General features: G+C 48.6%; 1 long non-coding RNA gene across 1 annotated transcript; it reads right to left on the reverse strand.

The window, feature by feature from the left end:
* Nucleotides 1–1,270: 1,270 nt before the first annotated feature.
* LOC103671494 lies at nucleotides 1,271–5,712 on the reverse strand. The gene is made up of 3 exons (XR_570915.2): nucleotides 5,103–5,712; nucleotides 2,664–2,943; nucleotides 1,271–1,671 (listed from the first exon to the last, which is right to left on the reverse strand). It is a non-coding gene; the product is annotated as an uncharacterized LOC103671494 (long non-coding RNA).
* Between the last annotated feature and the right edge of the window lie 10,116 nt (nucleotides 5,713–15,828).

Here is a 15,828-nt window from a genome sequence, read left to right on the forward strand (position 1 = left end):
TTTAATTTATGGTATAATTCAAACCAGTATTGGGTTGATATGTTGCCTGCTTTAGGGTCAGAGGAAAGAGAGACCCCTCTACCCTACCTCACATCTTACCCAATAATTAATTCCTTGTGATTAAAGAGCCAGACATAAAATTAACAATCTAAAATATATGTATATGTAGGAGACCTAAAAAAAAAAAAAAAACCAACATTGGGGATAGGGAAAGTCACTTAAAACGAGACTCTAAATCCAGAAACCTGAAACAAAATAACTGACAAATTTGATTGCATGAAAATGGCAAATCTTGCAACTAAAAAAGATACCATGAACAAAATTATAAACAATGGTGTAGCACTATGGAAAACAGTATAGAGGTTCCTGGAAAAAATTAAAGAAAGAACTACTGTATGATCCAGTAATTCCACTACTGGGTATTTACCTATAGAAAAACGCTAATTTGAAAAGATAGATGTACCCTTATGTTTATTGCAGCATTACTGACAATAACCAAGACATAGAAACAACCTAAGTGTCCACTGACAGACGAATGAATAAAAAAAGATATGGTGCACACATACACACTGGAATATTATTCAGCCATAAAAAGAAGGAAGTCCTGCCATTTGTGACACCACGGATGGACCTTGAGGACAGTATACTAAGTGAAATAAGTCAGACAAAGAAAGACAAATACTGTCTGATCTCCCTTGCATGTGGAATCTAAAAAGCTGAACTCACAGACACAGACAGTAGAACGGTGGTTGCTAGGGACAGGGAAAGAAATGGGGAGATGTTGGTCAAAGGCTACAAACTTCCAGTTACCAGAGGAATAAGTTCTGGGGATCTAATGTACAGCATGGTGACTGTAGTGAATACTGTGTTGTATACTCAACAGTTGCTGAGAGTAGATCTTAAATGATCTCACCACACACACACACAAAGAAATTACGTGAGGTGATGGACGTGTTAGCTTCCCTTACTGTGGTGATTATTATGCAATAAAAATATCTATGTCAAATCATCACATTGTACAGCTTAAAGTTATATGTCAATTATAACTCAATAAAGTTAGGGGGGAAACCCCAAAAAACAAAATTAAAAAGAGAATGTCCAGACTGGAAGCAACTAGAGACATCCTTACAAGCTATCTCCCAGGCAAGTTTTCTGCAGCAGAATCCCTCTATCTGTGACACTCAGACTTCACAGAGCATACATCTCTCCCTAATACAATGTGCTTTGGACCAAGGTTTATATAGAAAATTTTATTTGTACATCCCCTAAATTCAATATAACATTTTAAACAAAGCGGTATGCGTGTGGGGTGGGAGGAGTTCTCTAGCTACTTTCCAAATATAATTGGAAGAATGTCAGAATCACATGCAGATGTTGTGAAAAGCACTCAATGTCAACAAAGGGATTGAGTCAGATATTGACAATACTCAGGCCATGTGACTACACACATGCAAATATCTGTGAAAAGTCATTCACTGTTTGGTCATCAGGAAGCAACCTTTGGTGCAACTGACATGCTAATTTGTTACACATAGTTCCTGCAACTGACATGCTAATTTGTTACACTTACTGACATTGTTCTGTCTTCTAGGAAATTGGTTGGTAGTGATGAATTGATAGGAGAGGAGCTGCTGTAACATCTCATTCAGTGTCTGGTTTTTAGGAAAGTTCCTGATGGTAAATGAGAAATGCTTGTATTCACAACCAGTAGTACAAACAAAGGATTAATATCGAGAAAATATATCAAATAGCTCATTCAAATGTGAAGGGAAAAACCACCACTAGAGGACAGGTAAAGAGTGGAAATGGACAATTCACAACAGAAAAAATGTAAAATTAGACAATAAATGCAAGCAATACTCAACCTCACTGATAAAGAAGGAAACACATTAAATACAATAAAATAATGAACTACCATTTTTTAAAATTTATCATATCGACAAAAAAAGAAAAAGTATGATAATATTAAGAGTTGTTGAGGATATAGGAAATCAGGCTCTTTTACATTGCTGATGGCTGTGTGTGTTGATAAAGGTATTTTTTTTTAAAGATTTTATTCATTTATCTGAGAGACAGAGATAGCGAGAGAGAGCACGAGCAGGGAGGAGAGGGAGAAACAGTCTCCCTGCTGAGCGGGGAGCCCAATGTGGGGCTTGATCCCAGGACTCAGGGATCATGACCTCAGCCGAAAGCAGACACTTCACCGACTGAGCCACCCAGGCATCCTGATGAAGGCATTCTTCAAGGCAAATTGGCAATGTCTATTAAAGTTGTCATATACACATGCTCTACTCTAACGATTTATTTCTAAAACACCGTTACTCAGAAATACCTGTATGCACAAATATATGTGTCTGTATGAGGATAATTATCATGGCATTATTTATAATAGCAAACAATTTTGAAGATATCCAAAAGTACACCAACAATGTAAAGACATTACGCATGAAATGCTGTACAGTTGTTAGAAAGAGCAGGATAGACTTATATGTGCTGAAGTGGAGAAGTCTCTGGGACATAGGACGTGAACAAAGAAAGTTGCAGAGCAATACGTAGAATATCCCATGTTGATGTATATGCCTCTCCCTATAAATATAAATAAATGGAGAGAGAGACACACACAAATAAGTAAGAAAAGAGACTGAACTGTTGAGAGCAGTTACCTTCGGGAAAGAAGTCATCCTTGGAGGAGCTGGTGGAGACATGTCCTCATTCACTAAACGTTTCAGTTTCTTCCCTGGGTCACGCTCCTTGCTGTAGGCGGATATGTTCCCAGGCTGGGGACCTCAGGAATGGCTACACGACTTGCGTTACTCAGAGAAGTGATGTTCGTCACTTTTGTGCTGAGTTCTGGAAGTCAGGGCACCATTTGCTTTGTCCTTTTCTTTCTGCCATGAGATTGACAATGCTCCAGATAGCTAGGTTTTTCCATCAGCTTTAGTTCTGGAGTGAAGAAGGCAAGAAACACAGCTGTAGTGGACTCACAGAAAACGTGCAGTGGGAATAAGAAATATGCACTTGTGGCTATAGGCTGCTGAGATCTGGGGGTGTTTGTTACTGCAGTATAACATGACCTATTCTGATTGATACAAAAAGAGGAAGACTTCTACAGTTTTTTCTCTATGTGTTTCTCTATTGTCTGAGCATTAAATGTGTGTGTGTATATATATATATATATACATATATATATACACATATATATATATATATATATATTCATGTATTACTTGTATAATACACTAATTTAAAAAAATTGACATCTTGGCAAAATGACGTATAAATGACTATATGTCAAGGACCTACGGGATTGTTGACAAATAAAAATTGCAAGGTTCAATCCTGGGATTCCAAGGGCCATGCTGAAGCGCCTGCCTGAGACTGGCAGGCCAATACACCATGGCTACAAGCTAGAGTGCTGTGAAAACGTAGAAGTTGTGTTGTCAAGCCAGGGGCCAAGAAATTAGGGTGGTTAATCGGACATGTAAGAATTCTTGTGCACAATAGCGGGGGAGATTGGGGCAGTAAACAGCCACCTACTCAACCACAGGATCAAAGGCATCCCAATAAACGGTGAGACCACAGTAATTGCTTTTTTTTTTTTTAAAGATTGATTTCCTTTAGAGAGAGAGAAAGAGAGAGCACATGAGTAGGGGGAGGGGCAGAGGGAGAGGGAGAGACTCTCAAGCAGACTCCGTGCTGAGCACGGAGACCGATGCAGGGTTCAATCCTCGGACCCTAAGACCATGACCTGAGCCGAAATCAAGAGCTGGCCACTTAACCAACTGAGCCACCCAGGTGCCCCACAGCGGTTGCTTTTATAACTATTGAAAGACAGGGTTCTTCAGCAATAGTTACAATTATTGCTGACTCACAGTTGTCTGAATATGTCTGTTTCTTTGGATGTGTCCTAAACACAAAGAATTTGAGAACCACTGACCCAGAAAATAGAGTAAATCATTGCATGTAGACGCTTATTTCCTAGTGGCTGCTGTCCCTTGCTCAAATTCCAGACTCTCCGGCCTTACTCAGAGACCGAGCACCTCCTCCCTGTCAGGTAGTCTAACTGCAGTCAGCAGTACAGACACCACCTTTGCTCCCAAGCTCACAGCCAAGCTGAGGCAGATCCGTGAAAAATTTACAACCAGAGGAAGGGCTAACAATAACAGCAGTAGTAACGCTTTCTCAAGGGAGTGGTAGTTTCCAAACATGGTGCCAGGTACACAATTTCTAATTCTCAGAAAAGATCCTGCAAGCCAAGTATGATTACCGCTACTCTTTCAGATGAGGAAATGGAAGTTGAGAGAAATTAAGAAACCCCCTTCAGTTTGGACAGGCGGTAGATAGGGGTCAGTCTCAAGGTCTTTTTGTTGTCTACAGCAAGTCACCTCCTCTTAAAGGGAGGAATAAATAATAGCTGGGGGGGTGGCTAAACTTCGAATCAGAGCTTTAACCTTCAGAGTACCGTGCAGAGATCCAGCCTTTTGCTTCTGCCGGCCCCGGAGGGCAATGCAGAGGTCTGGTTAGTGGCCAGCCCAGCAATCTGACTTAGGTTAGTTATGGTTAGCATTCCTCTCGACTCTGCCTGCACCCCCTCCTTCTTCTAGTGCTGGGAGTAAACATCTCGCTTGCTTGGGGCACAAGGGTGGGGGTGAGGAAAGTCTTCACAGTAGCTCTGCTATTGTGCAAAGGATTCTGGAAGAGGCCGATCTAGCTTGTGGTGACACTGGGGACCCCAAGGTCCAACCTATCAAGTCCCTTCTGTGACTGAGGTTAGGGAATTGGTCACAGCTATTTGCCCTCAGCTCAGTACTCTGTTTAACATTCTTCCTGGTTAAGCACTCAGCACAGAGAAATGCCCTAAGAAATCTAACTCAGGTCTGTTCTCAGTTACTTAAGGAAGTTCAACCTGAATAAGGTTATGGCAAGGCTCCCAGCCCCCAAACTGCTGTCACATGGGGCTCATTTTCCCACTCAGCAGGAGAATAGAGAAGAGTGAGCAGAGAAGGTTTCACCAGAAAAGCCTAAAAGAGCCTGAAAGACCCCGAACAAGAGGCTTTGGGGATGGTCTCCTTTCCTGGGCTCTGCCCTGGGGCCGAGGGTACCTGGGTCAGTTGGCCTTGCGTCCAAGATTCAACGAGGCCTCCCGAGCACCCAGAATAGAGTCAGGAGCTTCTTAGCCAGATGACAGAAATTCTAGACAACCTGCAGGATGGCAAGTCAGATTCCAGTGAGTGGCTCAGCTCGATACTGTGTCTGGAAGTAGGGAAAAAAAGACTTGGCTCTGGGGTCAAGCACAGTGCCAAAAGGAGAATAGGAGCTAAGTGTTGAATGAATAAAAGCACAAACAGATGAGGTGTACAGGGAAGGACATACTTATCGGAAAACTCTAAATACTGGATGTTTTCACAGTCCTTGGAGAGCCTGCTTTCTAGAAGCCTCACGTTGAGGTAAATTAATGTGACCTTCAGTATTGTGGTTGTCTTAGTTCAGACTGTTGTAACAAAATACCACAGACTGACATTTATTTCTCATAGTTCTGGAGATTGGAGGTCCAAGATCAAGGCGTGGGCTAGTTCAGTTCCTTGTGAGAGCCCTCTTCCTGACTTCAAGATGGCTGCCTTCTCCCTGTGTCTTCACATGGCGGAGGTAGAGAGCTCTGGCCTCTCCATCTCTTTTCTATAACGATGCCAGTCCCTCTGTGGGAGCCTCACCCTCAAGACCTTATGTAAACCTAATCACCTCCTGAAGGACCCTCTTCCAAATACCATCACGATGCAGGTTAGCAATTCCGGTGGGGCATAAACAATCAGTCCCTAACAGTAGTGTATTAAGATTGCATGTTTGGGGGCTCTGCTTTTGTACAAAAGTTCGATCACTGAGCTAGACAGAATTCTAAGATAGCCCCCAAGATTCTTGCCCCTACAGTGTGCATGTCCTGTATAATCTCCTTCCTGGAGATAGGTGGGCCTGACCTAATCAGTTGCGTTCCTTAAAAGAGGGTCTAGAGGTCTGAGATGGAAGAAGGCCGAGAGACTGGGAGCATGAGAGGGGTTTTGCTAGGGCCTTGAAGGAACTAACAGCTATGTTGTGAGAGAGCCTATGGAAGGGGCCACATGGTGAGGAGATGTGGGAGGCTTCCAGGAGCTGAGGGCAGTGCCCGGTGATAGCCAACAAGAAAATGGGAACCTCAGTCCTACAACCAAAGGCAACTAAATTCTGCCCAAAGCTATGTGAGCGCGGGAGTGGACCCCATGCTTCAGACGTGGCTCCTCCCAGCGGACACCTTGATTCCAGCCTCCTGAGACCCCGAGCAGAGAACACACCCACACCATGACAGGGGCCCGATCAACAGACCTGTGATCATAAATCTGGCCTGTCTCAAGCCCATGAAGCTTACGGTAACTTGTTACACAGCATAGGAAACCAACGCACTCTCCTTTCTGCAGCACATCGGTCCCCGCCTCTGGTCCCTTTGTCTTCTCAAAAACAACTTCTGTGGTTGTTGACTACCTTTCTCCCTTATATGAATAAACCATCTCTTTTCCATTTCCTTTTTCTTTTCTACCAGTTCCTTTGGGAATTTATATAGTAATTAAGATCTGCTCTGCACACGCTGTTATTTTTAACACTATTGAACACAAAAAGCTCTGTTACCTTCTTCCCAACCTCTACAAAGCATTTCCAGGGCACGCATCACTGTGAGGCTGCTGTTTTCCTCCTTCTCAACCAGTGTTGGGAGCTCCCAAAGCTTAACGTTATGTTTATTACGTAACAGCAAGACAGAAGCCCAAACAACCTGCTGCTGGGCTTTTAAATAGAGCAGCAGCAGCAATCTCTTCGGGGCTCGATGAAGAGCCACTTCAAATGTCTCCTAATTTCAGCAATTTTCTGGTCTATAGAATAAAAAGTCTAAAAATGGCTCTGAACATATTTAAGTGCACTCACAGGAAACCCACCCCTCCCCCTCCAGCTAGGCCGCTGCAAGGGGGCGGGACTCGAGAGGGAGGGGCGCCTGGGGCTGTTGGGCTTTGCAGGCAGCCTCTCAAGGACTGTTGCCCTGTGCAAGATGCTGTCAGGGGGGAAAATGGGAAAGGCGTGGAAGTGGAGCCTTTGCAGGTTGGCACTACAGTCACGTGACTTGGTGGCAGGTCCTCCCTCCCTGGGCTCCCTGTTCTCATTGGCAGGACCCTTAGCAGTTGCATTCAGGCAGAGGACCCTCCGTTGCATTGAGAACCCACTCAATCCGGTTTGAGAGGAGGCAGCGGCTCGGCTGGGGCCATCCACTGAGTACAGTTTGTGTGGCTTCCTTTGACCACCGCAGGTCAGTTTTATTCTCAGGCACCAACTCCCCCCTTCAGTGCCCCTCACCTCCCCCACTTCACCCCGAATCTCTGGGCTTAGCCATGGGAAAAGAGTGCCTCTTTCCCCTCTCCCACGCACCTACCCCGGGCTGACTGGGTGGGCTCCTCTCAAATCCACACTGTGGCCAGGGACATGGAACCCAGCGTTTGGCCAGGAGCGGGCGCGTATCTGCTTCTAGAGCAGGACGATGAGGTCACAAGCACTGAGAGTGGGGGAGGGATGTGTCCCCAGCAGAAAATCAGGGTGCTGTTAGCAGAAGAGGGTGGAATGGATGCTGGGTGGGCCAGAACCGATGTCCTCTAGCCACCTGCCCTGTTCTAAAGCAGGAGAGGGTTGGGAACATTTCTGGCCTGGAGAGGCAATCAGGAGCAAAGGATCTCTCCTCCCCTCTATGCTTCCACTGAGCCACCCAGAATCCCGTGTGTTCACCTGTACCTGCATATGCACCGCACCTGCTCACCAGCCTCCAAGAGGAATCAAGGTGTGCATTTATAGCGTGTTTTTTCCTCTGCCTGAGCCCTCCAATTTCCTTTCCCCTTCAAGGTGGGAGGAACTTCTGTGCCCCTGCTCTACATGCGAAAGAAAAGAACCAGGTTGTTTTGCCCAATTTTACTAATGTTGGGATCGATTTTAAAGCCACTCTAATATAGAACGGGACACTTGAAAATACATCTTAGTGGGATTATCCATTTGATTAATGATACTTAAATCATTAATTTTATATTTAACCTAAGGAATGTGATTGATTCATTTATGTAATAAACTTGTGTTTATTGAATATTGAGTAAGTGTTGGGAGCCAAGGGGAACAAAGATATTCGACACTTCTCCTCCAAAAGTTTACAAGCCAGTAGATAGAAAAAGCGCATAGCACAAAAATAGCGAAATACGGTTTTAGGTCAGAATCCGTCTGTTTCTTTAAAAAGACAGCTGACTCTGTGTTCACCTAACTACTAGCTTGAGGGGGTTAACTGAAATTAGGGAAGGTTTGGCTCAGGTATCTGATATAAAAAGGGTCACTTAGCAGCTCTGAATTCCACGAAAGATTCTGGAGGTTGGGGAGAGAGCTGTCGTGTTGAAAGGAAGCCTTTTGCTTCAAAATGGAGAATCTTTTGACCACTCTGGAAAAAAGCTGTGTGAAACCCAATGAAGAAAATGACTCAATCCTTCTTGATCTTTTGGCTTTTGACAAGAGCAAGGCCTAAGAGAAAAGGGCAACACGTCGGGTTATCAATGGCACATGAACCATCTGGAGAACCTGTTAGTGGATAGATTGTGCAAGAGCATCTGTTAAAGAAAATTTGTCATACAAAGTCGGGACAAAGAGGAAAGGTGAGGGGATACGTACTGGGCCTTGACAGGGTCAGCTGAAGTTACACCATGGGTCCCGAGTTTGAACACCTCTAGAAAGGGTCCTGGGCAGCCTCTCTTTGGTCAGATGACCCCCTGGACTGGTTAACCGGGGTGCAGGGGGAAAGGTTATGTCACACAGAAGAGCTGATGAGTCTGTAGAAGCCATGGTTGGGTGGGGAAGGTCCCTGGGCAGAGGGTACACCCCCTGGGGGTCGGGTGGGGGTGGGGAAGAGCTGGGCAGATGAAATCATGGGTCCCGTCTGCCGGAAGTTAGCTGGAGACATGTTAGTAGCTCAACTTCCACTTCCTGCCACTTAGCATTGAGTTACTCTTATTGCTTCTGGGGCTCAAATACTAAGCCTCTGCTCTAAAACACATGCCAAGCATGAGGTAACAAATCCCTGCCTGGCCTCCTAAAGCTGGGTAATGTCTGCAGCCCCTTACCAAGCGAGTCCCCACTTGTATAGCCTGCCCCAGTCACTCAGTCTTTCTCTAACTGGACCCCTTCTGTGCTGGGGTCCTTAACCTGCACCTGGCCTGTGTCCCAAGCTTTGCCACGTGCTGGCGGGCATCCCTGATGCTTCCTGGATCCCCAGCTTCCATGGCCCTGGCTCCTCGGCTGCCCCCTTCCGGCTGCAGTTTCCAGAGGCCTGGTTATGCCACCACAAGGGCTGCCTTCAACACAAAACTTGGTGCGAAGGTTTTGCAGAGCTCTGATGGAGGAGTGAAATAAGAGACTGAGCGAGTGAGTGTTCCCGGAGGCAGTCAGCACTAACACTGTCTGGGAGAGCTGGGTGACACCAAAAGACCATCTGGGGAGTTCTTACTTTTTTCCTGACTTCCTCTCCTCTCCATACTCCTGGCACAGGGAACTTGAGCTGGCTGGAGTGGGTGAGCGTGGTGAAATACGAAAAAAAAAAAAAATCATCAAGTCAAGACTCGACAGCCTCAAACACGAGAATAACAAAATCTACTGTGGCTCCAGCTGTAGAAATTTGGCCAGTTTAGGAGAACGATTGAAAGCCACATGTGATGTACAAATCACAGGGCAAGCAACATTCCGCTCCCCAGTGCTTCCCATCTTCCTGGCCGCGCGACCCTTCGGAAACCTCCCCGGGGCTCTTTGCCATGTCCTGCCCTTCCTAGGGGACTACAGGGTGAAAAAAGGCCCTGAGCAAAGACTGCCAGTAGACCAGCAGGGCCGATCACTTCTTAGACCATCGAACCCCCCTCTGAAGTTGTAAAAAGGCAGCCCAGCATCTGGGCAGTTTCCAGAATTCCCAGGGATGACCTCCGAGACAGAGGCCACAGCCCATGTGTCAGACCAGAATGCGAATGTGGTAGCATCAGAAAGGTTTCTCCTCCTCTCTAGGGGGTGGACGAATGATCAAAACATCCAGTTTTTAAAACTCCAGGAATATGAGGAGGTATTGATCTCTAATCCCTGGTCTTTAGAAAAAAAAATCCCTAGACTTTTTTTTTTAAGCTAACTCTCCAAAGGAAGGCTTGCTGGAGATAGTGTTAAAGGCCTAGACGTTTCTTTGTTCTTTTTGTTCTGATTGCGGACAGTCAACTGCCGAGTTTTGGTGGAGGCACCGTCGTACAGTAGGAAAAAGATGGATCTTGAAGGCAGGCAACTGGGAGGGATCCCAGCTGGGTGTTGCTTAGCTGCGTGACCTTGGACAGTTTCCATGACCTTTAGACCCTTAATTTACTTATCTAGAAAATGGACATATTAATAGAATCTCCCTGGTGTGAAAAATTACATGAACTTGCAAACTCTCAGCTCATTGCTGGGCGCACAGGGGGGTCTGAGGAAGACAAGTGTTTTGGGAGAGGGGGAGGGTACAAGGTGGAACAGGGCAAATGCAGGATCTAAGGAAGGTGTCATGATTGAGCCACACCCATGTCACAGAAAGCTCCTTGAGGTTCTGCCTTGTCGGACTCATCCTGGACTCTCCAGCCCCAAGCATGGGCCTTCTGCAGAGCAGGCACTCAGGAAGGGTTTGCTAGCTGGGCCTGGGGCCTGGTCAGGGAGAGGTTTGCAGGAGGGGAAGGCAGGCAGGTGAGACAGAGAAGCAGGAGTGAGGCAGCGTGGGGATGAAGGACACTACGGTGAGAGAGTGGAACGGTGCAAAGTGCCCCATCATTAGAGCCCCCGTAAAATTAATGGACTTGAGATGGAATAATTTCCAAAGTGCTTTGGAAGCCAGATGGGAAGCTTATGTCAATGTTTTCACTGCAAGCTTAAGTGAAAATAATGAACCCCGTTCCTGCCTGCAGGGAAGGTTCTGGTTCCACCATCGTCTACCTTTCTCTGTCTAGCCTTGCTGAGATGGGGCCTTCCCGTCCTCTCTGCAGATGCCCCTGTGACTTGCCACCTGCTCCGTGGGGCTGTCTGGGCAGCTGGCCCGAGGGAAATTGCTTTCAGGTAGAGCAGGGCAGGAAGGGCCCAACCAACACATCCTACCTCTCCCAGCAGATGGGCGCAAAACACCAAAAGCGAACCAAATTCTGAGGCTCGGCGCCTGGCAGGCGGTGGGGGGGGGGGTCTTTGAAGCCTTCCTGGGGAGCTATAGTTAGACGTGACAAGCCATCGGACAACCGGACTGCTGCACAGATATATTAGTGGCTGGTGTGGGGAGAGGAGAAAACACCAGACCCAGAGATATGGCAGGGTCCGCCCACCTGCTTTGCAACTCACCCTCTGTCAGGCCCATTAACCTGTCTGGATCTTCATTTTTCCCCTGCAAATGGCCATGACCCCGCCTGTGGTTAAAATGACCTTTTGCCTCTCTGTCCTCCCAAGCTCTACAGCCCCGATTTTTACCCGGCATGGATTTCACCCTGTCTGGCATGACAGTTCTTTTTATACTTTATTTAATTTACACACCTCTTGACACAGCAGATTATAAGCTCTTCGAGGGCAGGGGTCGGTGGGAACCACAGCTCATAATTATCCATTTTTAATCATTCACTTACCAAGTATCGGCCAAGCCCCCCAGGGACTGTGCTAAATGTCTAAAAATGGAGCAGTGAGCAACTCCGATAAAAATCCCTGCTCTCAGAGTTTCCCTTCTGGTGTGGAAGGCAGAAAATAACGACAAGACATAACCTAAGCAAGAAAAATAAAAGCAGGGCTCCTGCATCACACAACTCCAGGGGGCGCTCTTCCTACAGAATACACTGCTAATGATTCCCCCCCGGATTCTGCCCAAGCAGCTGCCCTGGTGATACGCTATCCCCAGGGCCTGGCCCAATGCCCGATACGTGGTAAACATCCCGGCAACATTTATTAAAGAGTAAGTAAAGGCACAAATGAGCGGTCTTCTCCATGCAGGGACGTCTGTTCATATCCGACTAGATCCACTCTTCTCTCCTTTCTGCATATGCTTGCTGTGTGCACCTGCTTGAGTGAGGCAGGGCCACGCGACTAATTCTGTTCCGTGGCCAGCAGCAGTGCCGGGACTCACTTCTGGGCAGGTGCCTGGCCCTCTCCAGCTTTTTCTGCTGCTGCTGCAGTGGCCAAGGTAGCCACGAGGTGTGGATTCTCTGTCATCGGAGCCTCTGAGTGATTCTGTGGAGCAGAGCAGGTCTCCGCAGGAATCACTTGCCGGCTAAGCCTGTGTTATGTTCCGTTAAGGCACGGACGCTTCGGGGTTGTTTGCTCCCTCGGCAGAGCCTAATCTACTCTGACTCATGCTCCCACCCTCCTGCAAGCTCTTTCAAGGTCAGGCTGCTGGGCCATTCACTGGGCCCAGCACAGAGGTGATCAGAAATGCTAAAAAAAGAAAAAAAACCAACCAACCAAACAACAACAACAACAAAACCTGATAGATAAAAGAGGAACGCACATTGACGAATAAGTATTATCAGTACTTTTTCCTTCAGCTGGAACCCCTCAGCTCTCCAGTGGGCCCCGGGCCTAGCCACGATGCCGGGTGTTCATTGCCAATGGGTGGGTTTCCTTCTACCCCCAAAGTCCTCTCTGCAGTGGGGGAGGTAACGCTGCCCTTTTCCACATAGGAAAAAACACACCAGTTTCTTTCCACGGGATGCAAACAATCTGGAGGAAGGCCACGATTTAGGAAAACTCTAGAGGCCCCGCGAGTTGGAGCAATTGGGGTCTTTGCCTACCCAAGGCCCCCAGTGTGGCTCACACAAAACAGAGAGACCCTCGCAGCTGTGCTCTGAGCATAGACAGAGAGACGGACCAAAACGCTCCCTTCCTCACACAGGGTCAGAAGCACCGCTTCGGATCCGTTTCCTCAGCCCAGGGCTTAGCAAACCCGCAAGTATTTGCATCACCTGGACAGCTTGCGCAAACACATCGTCAGCCACCACCCTAGCGATGGAGATACAGGGCATCTGGGGAGGGGTCTGAGAATTTGCATTTCTAGTAAGTTCCCACATGCTGCTGCCGCTGCTGATCCATCCCTTAGACTGATGCTCTGTCTCTCAAAGTCAAGGTTACGTGTAATAACTTGAGGGTAACACTATAACCTGCTACCATCCATTAATGGTATAGGATGAACGCCTTCTTTCAGCTTACCCAGATCGGGAAGAGGGAAAGGTAAGTTTCAGGGAGGGGAGGGATTCTTTCCAGAGTGAGGGCTGCTGCCCAGAGGGGAGGGCAGACGTGTGTCATGCAGGAAGGTCCCGGAATGAGAGCCAGAAGGAACCTGGGCCAATCTGGGCACAGAGGTGGCCATGGAAAGGATGTTTGAGAGCTGGTCATTGGGTGGTAAAAAGAGCACTGGACCTCGAGCCCGAAAACTTGCAGTCCTCTCCCATAAAGCCTTGCAGCTGCTGGCCGCAGCCAAGGTGAGCCACTCTGAAGCCGATCTCTACCATCTCTCACTGGCAGAGCCTGCCCAGTTTCCGGGTGGGTCAGCCCTGCCCAGGCCCCTGTGCCCAGTGCACCACCTGCACCAGGCCTGAGACCCAGCGCGGGAAACCTCCAGACAGTGCAAAGCGCTCTGCCGTCTTCTTGCTGACTTCTTAATCCGTGCTGCTGGCGGGGTTGTGCTGTGCCAAGGGTTAGCGTGGGTGGCCGTGACTCACTCAGCCTCGTGGGGAAGCAGATGCTGCCAGCGCTGCCACGGAAACAGGCTAAATCAATCCCAGTCCCCGTAGGGGGCAGAGAACAAGCTGCCTGCAGCCAGTGAGTTGGGGCGGCTCTGGTTCTGTTCTGGGTGCGGCCACCGAACCAGGGAGGACAGCCTGTGCTGTGCTGGCCACGGCTCTGCCCGGGAGCTGGGTTGGGGGCAGCAGCAACTGGAGCTGGTGCGGGGACTGCGGCATGTGACCGGGGCAGACGGGCGGCTGTGTGGGATGTGGGCACAGACTGTGGGATGTTTGTGCTGGGGTGGGGGGTTGTGATCCTGTCTTCCTGCCCTTTCTGGAAAGGTCTAACTCCTCTGAAGCTGCTCCCTTACTAGATGATGTGGAGCTGCCCTCCCTCCCAGCTGGCCGGAAATATTACCCCCCAACTGAGGAGACGGGGACACTGAGGCCAGAGTTGCAATGACCTAAGCAAAGTCCCACAGCTTTCAGAGGCAGAGTCAGGCTGGGCTCCCGATGTCCTGAACACCGGATCCTCATTGTTTCCACTGGCCACCGCCTCCCTAGGAAACAATTTGCTGGGCCTCGGGCAATTTGCTTTGCCCTGAATATCTGCTCTTCAAGGCAGTGGGGAGTGCCATTAATAACACACTCTGCTTTTCCCAAGAGCAGCAGTGAGTCTCCGGCCAGCTTTCCCCACCTTCATCAGCTCCTAAGCCAGGCGAATGAGTTCCCACTGGCTCTACCAACCAGCCAGTGGAAATCCTAAGAGTTTCCCGTTTGCCCAATATCCTATCATCACAGAGTTAGGAACAGAGCCAGAGCTGGGTGTCCTGGTTTTCAGACCAGCTCCCCCCATCTCCTACCCCAGGGTAGGGGAAGGTCTGCTCTCCTCAGTTCCACCTGGTGATGCTCACGCCATTTCCCCAGGTGCCCCCTTTCTATTCCCAGGGGAGGCTCACAACTGGGTATGGTGGCATCTGCACGTGTTTATGTCCAGAGGCCCCTCAGCCCCACCACAGCCACTTCCCCCTTCCCCAAGCCCCTCGCTGCACAGGGGGCTGGGAGCAACCTTTCCCTTCCATTTTATGGTGAGATAAAGTCCAGCGCGGGTCCCCTCCTGCATCCTCTTTGGGGGATATCCCTTTCCCTGCCTCCCTGTGTCTTTGATCCATCCCTTATGTCCTTTCTCAACTTCTGCCTTTCTGTGAGCTCCTTCTCAGTCTGTAGACATGTTTCTGTCCCTCTCACAAGAAAAAGCAATGAAACGAACTGGTTACTCTCCTTCCCTAGCTGAATAGATGCTTCTTAACGTGGCCTGAGCTTGTCCTCTCCCCTTTCCTGCCTCCCAAGAGCTCAAACATCTCCCTGTGAAGCCCTGCTCTTCCTCCTCGGTGCTACCTGCCCTGCCTCCCTGCTGGTGTCCCCTGTGATCATATCAACACCTGGGGCGGTCTCTGATGTCCCCCACCTGCCTGGACCTCAGGGTACCAGAGGGGGCTGGGGCCCTCCCAGCCCTGCCGCCGGGCATCTTCTCTTCATCAAGCAGTTATACTTGTGCTTAGCCTTCCTGACCCATCCCTTTCAGCTCCAGCCTTTGCCCGCCCTACCCACCCCTGCCCCCAAACTGGGCTCTCGACCAGTCTACAGGACCAGCTAAAAAAACGTCTGTTATCCCCTTCATCTCTGGCTTTTTTCCTACCAAAAATATTTTATCCTCCCCAAGTTAAAGGAGACAATCTCCCCTGCACGGGAGACAGGCAGGGACTGGAAGGTGTGTAGGGTAGCCCGTGGCCAAAAGGGCCCTTCTGCACTGGGTCAGTTCTCACGGAATGAAGCAGAAGCCTACCAAAGGGGCCGCTACGGAGTGGAAGGAGAGGGTCTCCTTCTCAGTCTTGGAGCTGAAGGGTAGGCTTTGAAAGAGGTGGGAGTAAAGTTTTCCTTTGATCATAGTCTAAGAACCACCTGGAAGGCAAGGTGGGCTCACCTCTTTCCAGCTTTGCCAGGTCAGATGTCCATGGGAGGGCACCTCGCCTCCCTGCCTGAGCAC

This window comes from Ursus maritimus, unplaced genomic scaffold (assembly GCF_017311325.1).
Source record: "Ursus maritimus isolate PB19 unplaced genomic scaffold, ASM1731132v1 scaffold_25, whole genome shotgun sequence".
NCBI classification, from domain to species: Eukaryota; Metazoa; Chordata; class Mammalia; order Carnivora; family Ursidae; genus Ursus; species Ursus maritimus.